At 43.7% G+C, this 7,833-nt stretch overlaps 1 long non-coding RNA gene across 1 annotated transcript; it reads right to left on the bottom strand.

The window, feature by feature from the left end:
• Positions 1-2,405: 2,405 nt before the first annotated feature.
• LOC128417234 (uncharacterized) lies at positions 2,406-6,381 on the bottom strand. Its single transcript, XR_008331418.1, has 2 exons — positions 5,913-6,381; positions 2,406-2,602 (listed from the first exon to the last, which is right to left on the bottom strand). It is a non-coding gene; the product is annotated as an uncharacterized LOC128417234 (long non-coding RNA).
• Positions 6,382-7,833: the final 1,452 nt, after the last annotated feature.

Raw genomic sequence — 7,833 nt, 5'->3', positions numbered from 1 at the left:
TTTAACTTGAACGATATGTCGGTCACATTCTTCAATCGACTCTTAACAGCCACATTATGCCTTTTAACTGTTTTCCTCAGTGCAAACAATGAGCACTGACAGTTCATGAGCACTGACAGTCATATGACTCCTCTTTAAAGACGTTACTCTTGACACCTATGGGGTTTGTAAATATATAATCTCTTATTTTTCTCTTCCCAGGGTGTGTCTGCTGGGTATGGCTTACATGTATGTAGAAACCAGAGCTAAATGAGTGCTTGGATATTCATATATGACTAACCTAATACAATCCTCCTAATGGTGAAACAATGTTTTGCATCATTCTTTACAATGTAACAGTACAGAAGTAAGGAAAGTACTTTTGGATGTAAATGCCTAGGTATTTGTTGGCGTAAGGATGGAAGAATGAAGCACTGCAACATCGCATTTTCTAACTGTGTTGTCCTTTGCATAGGCAGTGTGAGTCACAATGCTGAGGTTCCAGTCCTGCAATTTGATTCACTAGTCTTAATTAGAAGTTGGGGTGATATTTTTTAGAAACCAAAATAATCTCGATAAAACACCATTGGCAGCCACTGGTCAGGATAACTGTGTCATAGTAACCTGGTTTGCTTGACAAAGTAAGCCAAACAAATGAAAAGAAACATTAAATTTTTTGGAAGCACTCTGGCTTATTGGGACTGCATGAATGTGTGGGTTCCTGGAGAGAGGCTCACAGATGCATGTCTCTTTTATTCTAATGCCATGCTGAGCTAAGTCAGGGTTTGACTTAGCATGCTGTCCAAACCCAGGCTTGTGCTTAAGCTCTGTCCTCGCTAACCATGAGCTGAAGCCAAGGGGAGGGGGAAAACTTGCTCTCCTGGTTCAGGAGCAAAAAAAGACTGGGAAAAGAAGCAAAGCAGCTGTGAGCGCCTCTCCAGCAGCTTGCATGTGGCCTACTATATTGAGCGAACCAGTCCAATATGCCTCTAACCTGTATTGCAGTGTTTGGGAATCTCCACTGCCTTGTGCATCAGCTTGAACATTTCCTAGAAGGACCAATGGTTTGATTCAGTATCAGGCAGCTTCCTACGTTAAGAGCTTTTTTTTTTTTAATAAAATTTTTATTGGTTTTTCAACATATAATATAATACAAACAACAAACACTAACAAACAAACATATAAACATGTATAATTTCATAAATTTTTTCATGTACCCAATTTCAGCGACTTCCCCATGCCTCCCTTTTCTGCATCCCTGTTTTAAACTTTTTTTCAGCAACCCCTGGTCTAAATTACTTATTAATTCCTTTCTTTAACCCCTTTCTTTCCTCTTATCCAATCATTTGTCGCTGCAGATCTGTTATGCTTTACCCATGGCATTTTAACACTCAATAATTTTACAAGAATTTTTAAGATAAAGTTTAAATTTCTTCCAATCTTCTTCCGCCGTCTCTTTCCCTTGGTCACGGATTCTGCTCGTCATCTCTGCTAGTCCCATATACTCGATCACCTTCGTCTGCCACCTTCCTACGTTAAGAGCTTGAGGCAGGAGTCTCTCCTGAGTCTACCTGGAGATGCCCAGGGACCTTTTGCATGCCAAGCATGTGTTCTGCCAATGAAGCACATCCATCTCCAATCCAGGCATTCACCAGAGCCAGGCCTGCAGAGCTTTGCCACCTGTTCCATCATATGTGTTTAGGCCAAACTTCTTCAGAAGTTATGGGATTCCAAGTCCCACCAGCTCTGGCCAGAATAGCAAATGGTTCAAGCAAGGTATTGGGAATTGTAGTTCAACAACTTCTGGCACACCACAGGCTCGCCAGCACTTGACTACACCATAACCTGGCCATGGTCCATATGTTATTTACAAAAATATATATGGAAAGTAATTTCTTTCTTTCTCCTAAATGGGCTGGAACCTTCCTGGGACCAAGCGCACTTGCTCCTGCAGCAAGGCTGCCCCTTCTTAATATGTAAGCTACCCATAGTGATTTGAAGGTAGTGTCACAATAGGAGGGGTGGAGGGAAGAATTGGTGCCCTTGCATCTTGCAAATGAGCAGTAGTACACAGTTTGTAGCAAAGCCCCAGATGCACAAAATATCTCAATTCTGTATAACACAATTCACCCAGTCATCTATCTGTTTCTCCACGTTACTTCTTTGTAGCTATCGTTGAGTTGTTGAATGAAATTCTGCGTGTAATCCCCCTCTCGCCTCCCCCCCCCCACTTTAATCAGGATTAATCCCCACAGCTGCTTTGTTGTGTAACAGCATCCAGTGCTTTTAGTGAACAACGTGCCACATAATGAATTTGTCTAACCGGAAGATCCTACTGCAGTTTCAATCAGAGGGCCTATTGCACCGAAGGAAACTTGGAAAATCCCAAAATAACAACTTAATGTGAAGGCTATTACAAGCTGCGCTTTGGGGACCAGTGCTTTAATGCATTGTTGCATAATGATTTGTATCTCATTGAAATGGCTAATTGCAGGAGATATTTGACTGCTTATTCTACGTTGTTTGGAATGTGCTAATCCTGGTCGATTTGTGAGGAAGAGCTTTCCTGACATTCTGGAATGGCGAGGGCCCCAGCTGGATTGGTTTCCCACTCTTCAAGTGTCTATAGTGAAAAGAAAAAAATGTAAATTTGCAGTGCGATCCTATGCATATTCACTATACTCATTTATTTGGGAGCAACTTTCTTTGAACTCAGTGGGATGTATAGCAGTATCCCCTGTGCATCCACTAGGCAAGTCTCACTGGGGCTCATAGGTGCATAGGAATGTGCTTCATTTATGTGGCACACCGCTAGTTTGAAAGAGGATGTATTCTGAAGGATGACATTGGCACCCTGCCATCAAGCCACGTGTGCATTTGGTCTCTCTGAAGGACTGTTTTTTAATGTTGTTGATCTCTTCAATATCATTAACAATATTGCCAGCAGAAGCAAGTACTTCCTTAGCTGTTATTTTAACTTCAGAACAGTTTAAAACTTTTTTTGGCTGGTCCACGTTGTTGAACTTTTTATTATTATTTAAGTATAGTTGTTGTTTTTGTCCAAAATCACTTTCAAAATGATTTTAGATGAGAAAACGCATTGGGCTAGAAATTAACCCTGTATCATTTTCTTTCCCCCCAATGCAGGCTCACAAATAGGTGGGTCATATTATAATCCTTGCAGATTGGTTGGGTAAAGGTAAAGGACCCCTGACAGTTAAGTCCAGTTGCGAACGACTCTGGGGTTGCGGCGCTCATCTTGCTTTACTGGCCGAGGGAGCCGGCGTACAGCTTCCGGGTCATGTGCCCAGCATGACTAAGCCGCTTCTGGCGAAACCAGAGCTGCGCACGGAAACACCCTTTACCTTCCCGCCTGAGTGGTACCTATTTATCTACTTGCACTTTGACGTGCTTTCAAACTGCTAGGTTGGCAGGAGCAGGGACCGAGCAATGGGAGCTCACCCCATCGCGGGGATTCGAACCACCAACCTTCCAATTGGCAAGTCCTAGGCTCAGTGGTTTAGACCACAGCGCCACCTGTGTCCCTTAGATTGGTTGGGTTTGTAGTGTAAATATTAAAATTTATTTAATAGATTACATCAGTGCATGTTACAGGTCTAGTGGTAGCTAAATCTGGAAAGGTGTTCCATAGAGGTTTGTAAAAAATACTCCAAACATGAAACTACAGGTGTCCCTATGCTTTGACTGCACCAGGTATGATTTAGGCCCCTTCACTTTGCTTTCAGTATACTCCTCCTGCTGGCTTGGGAAGCAGTGTACACATGACTGTTAGCCACAATCCACGCCTATCTTGTTTCTTATGAAATACTCTTTCCCTCAAAACCAACATTGTTCCAAATTGAGAAAAGGAATGACCTACCTGCATTCTAAACTTGTAATGTGTACACAGCTTGCAAAACGCAAGCTGGCATGCATTTTATTGGTGTAGAGTGAGAATTTTACAGAACAGCAAATTAAGCATTTAGATTACACTCCTACTCAGTGTAGCAATAACATTCAACCTTTCTCTTACAATGTGGAGATCTAGCTTTCAACCCAGAAGTGAAACATGGGCTCCATCTTATTCCCCTCCCCCCAATATATGCTCACCCTTCCTTGTGGTTCGCTACCACTGTTTTCATGGTAGAGGCCAAAACACAGTAGCAGTAGTAAAGCATGTTGTATGCATGCAGGAAAAGTTTGTTCACTGGCATCTCTAGTTAACAGAAAAATCTGAAAGACCTGTACCACAGACTAAGTCAGACACTAAGTACATATTAGAGATAGCAAAGTGTCTGAGATGTGTAAGGTTGCTTTTAGATTTTTGCTTGTCCTTCTGTTAAACTTTAACAACTTTTAACAAGGAAATGATGTGATGGGTGTGGTGGTGCTACTGGTGTAACACAGCTGAGATCAAGGTGAGACCCAGTGGCTGTTCAAAACCCACCAGTGACGAATGCTGGGGGAGATAAGTCTGATGAATTACTAGCATGCTGTGCTGGTCATCAGGGAGGCAGCTTTGACTGTCTTTGATAAAGCAATAAAAAGTTATTTTATTGGAAAGGCAAATGTCCAAGATGCCGGGTGCAAGTTTTTCAGTGATACAGGCCTCTTCCTCTTCCATTTGTGCTCCAAGCAAAAATAAAGAGTATGATATGGCCAGCCTGCTTTTTAAAATCATGGGGGGGGGGGGTAGGAAATTTAACCAGGGGCAATGATAAGTGGATGCTGTCCTTCCAGTTACATGATCGCTCATAAATGAAGCATAACAAATTGCAACAGGGCAAGGTGGTGAGAAAATTAAGCCAGGAAGTATGTACTTACTTTTAGAAAAGGCTCAGCCTTACTGGGTTAGCATTGGGCTGTGCATGTAAAATCAAATATGTTGCTTTGACAGCTGATGCCTGACAGCTAATTTTGTATAACTCAAAAGCCCACTTCCAACATTGTGAAAACACTAGCTGATGCAAGAGAATAATCATATCACTTGTTCTGTGAAACTACAACACACCGTCTACCTCACTCGGGAACAATGTGAGCTGCAAACCAACAATACAGTGGTACCTCAGGTTAAGTACTTAATTCCTTCCGGAAGTCTGTTCTTAACCTGAAACTGTTCTTAACCTGAAGCTTTAGCTAATGGGGCCTCCCGCTGCTGCCGCGCCGCCGGAGCACGATTTCTGTTCTCATCCTGAAGCAAAGTTCTTAACCCGAGGTACTATTTCTGGGTTAGTGGAGTTTGTAACCTGAAGCGTATGTAACCCAAGGTGCCACTGTATCTGGAGGGCCAGAGGCTAGATGCTGCTGGTTTAGCCAATACTGCGCTGCAAGCACAAACAGTGTGACTCTGTAGAATTGCAGCTTTCTGTGTGCTCCTACCCTCCATAAGACTAGCTTGGCTTGAGAAATAAATGGTGGAAGGTGTGTGGCTCCTATATAATACTAAGGAAAAGCAGACAAAACACTCTAGTGCTAATGGAGAACATTTAGCAGGTGCGTAAAATCCAGCTATAGGAAGATATGTAGCTGCAAAAGACAAAAGGAGCGTCTCTGTTGTGATGTCAGGAAGCAAATGTGGTGTGGTAAGCAGAGGAGAGGGAGAGAATGCTGAGAAATAAGTAAACAGGATGTAAGCAGTTACAACAGCTTGCAGTCACCATGTGCAATTATATGGTCATAGAGGTCATATGGTAATATGCTAAAACCCGATAGTATACTCAGGCATTGCCTCTCATTTTGCATACCGTATGCTTGGGGGGGGGGGGAGGAAATGCCATGACAATCTTATCATATTCAACAACAGAGCTGTGAGATTGGAAGGTGTGCTGCTCTACCCGCAAATAAAACATTCTGCTTCTTTTCTGAGAGTGATGTATAGAACTCCCATTAGATTAGATTGCATTGTAGGCAGCATGTGACAGGTGAGGATGTACCTCCTTAGTTCATTCATTAACTCATCAGCCCCTTCTGTTCAAGTGAGCCAGCCTGCCCACTCCACTTCCTCTGGCAACGCTGTCATCGTCCATCTCTTTTCCCCCCTGGAGCCACATATGCAAAAGCCTCTGTGCTTTCTCTGTTAGCAGTATTTAATTAAAACATGCATTTGGAAAGTAAAAACATTTGATTATCTTCAGCACGATACTATCCTTTTCTAAAAATATATATACCGTATTTTTCGCTCTATAGGATGCACCCGAGCATAAGACGCACCTAGTTTTAGAGGGGGAGAACAAGAAAAAAAAAACTATCCCTCTCTGCGCAGCGCCCCTTCAGGGAAGCGGCAGAAGAAACTGAGCCCCTGCCATTTCTCCTCCCGCTTCGCTGAAGGGGCGCTGCGCAGAGAGGGAAAACTGTGCAGCGCCTCTCCAGCGAAGCAAAGCCTGGAGAGCAAGAGGGATGGGTGTGCACCTACCCCTCTCGCTCTCCTGGCTTCAGTGAAAGGTTGGTGCACTCCAACCCCTCTCACTCTCCAGGCTTCAGGGATAGCCGCCTGAAGCCTCCTGAGCACGGCGGGAGCGCTCCCACTGCGCTTCAGAGGCTTCGTGTTGCTTTTGCTGAAGCCATGGAGCCTGTATTCGCTCCATAAGACGCACACACATTTCCCCTTAATTTTTGGAGGGGAAAAAGTGTGTCTTATAGAGCGAAAAATACGGTATATGATGGTTTTGATCTTCGTTACAGCACAGTCATACTGATGTTGGTAACCAGGAGACCCACTTTAAGTGAACTCAAGGTTTACATTACACCAGGAATGGGGCACCTCCACCAAGCCCTGCAAGGAGGAAAAGAAGTACAGTGGTACCTTGGCTGTCAAACTTAATGCGTTCTGGCAGTCCGTTCAACTCCCAAAACAGTTTGAAAACCAAGGCACAGCTTCCAATTGGCTGCAGGAGCTTCCTGCACTCAAACAGAAGCCGCGTTGGACATTTGGCTTCTGAAACACGTTCGCAAACCGAAACGTTTACTTCTGGGTTTGCGGCGTTCGGGAGCCGATTTGTTCGGGAGCCAAACCGTTTGAAAACTAAGGTACCACTGTATGTCTTTTAAATTTTTGGTTCTCCCAGCCCCTCCGGCCACCACTGAAACTAGAGCGGCCAAATATGAATCCAACCTTTATTTATTTTGTATATTTATTAAATTTCTATACTGCCCTTCACCTGAGGATCACAGGGTGGTTTACAACATAAAAGCACAAAAATACACAACGTAGCAGCAAACAAAAACAGACCCCCCCCAAGTTAAAAGGCCATAGTTTAATTAGCCAGAGGCCTGAGAGAAGAGGAATGTTTTTGCCTGACACCTAAAGATGTGTAACAGAGGCTGCAGGTGAACTTCCCTGGGGAGAGCAGAACTACTGCAGAAAAGGCCCGTTCTTGTGTTGCCACCCTCTGGACCTCTCATGGAGGAGGAACACAAAAAAGGGCTCAGATTATGATTGCAGAGCCTGGGTCAGTTCATATGGGGAAAGGCAATGCCTTAGGTATTGTGGTCCTGAGCCATTTGAGGCTTTATAGGTCAAAATCAGCACTTTGAACTGGGTCTGGAATCTAATTGGCAGCCAGTGCAGTTGGGCGACGATTGGCGTTATATGCTCAAAGTGTCTTGCCTCAATGAGAAACCTGCCTGATGAATTTACAACACCTGAAGTTTCTGAACCGTCTTCAGAGGCAGCCCCACGTATGATGCATTGCAGTAATCTAACCTAGAGGTTACTAGAGCATAGACAACAGATAGGGTTGGGGCTGGCTACTATATTAAGGAAGGTGAAGTATAAATTACAGGCCTTTTGGGAAAACCCATGTATATTCAAAAGATTTTGTATGTTCACAATGGGACACAATTTTGTCTTCTCCC

This window comes from Podarcis raffonei, chromosome 7, assembly GCF_027172205.1.
Source record: "Podarcis raffonei isolate rPodRaf1 chromosome 7, rPodRaf1.pri, whole genome shotgun sequence".
NCBI classification, from domain to species: Eukaryota; Metazoa; Chordata; class Lepidosauria; order Squamata; family Lacertidae; genus Podarcis; species Podarcis raffonei.
The sequence above is the reverse complement of the archived record's forward strand: the minus strand, read 5'-3'. Positions and strand labels throughout refer to the sequence as shown.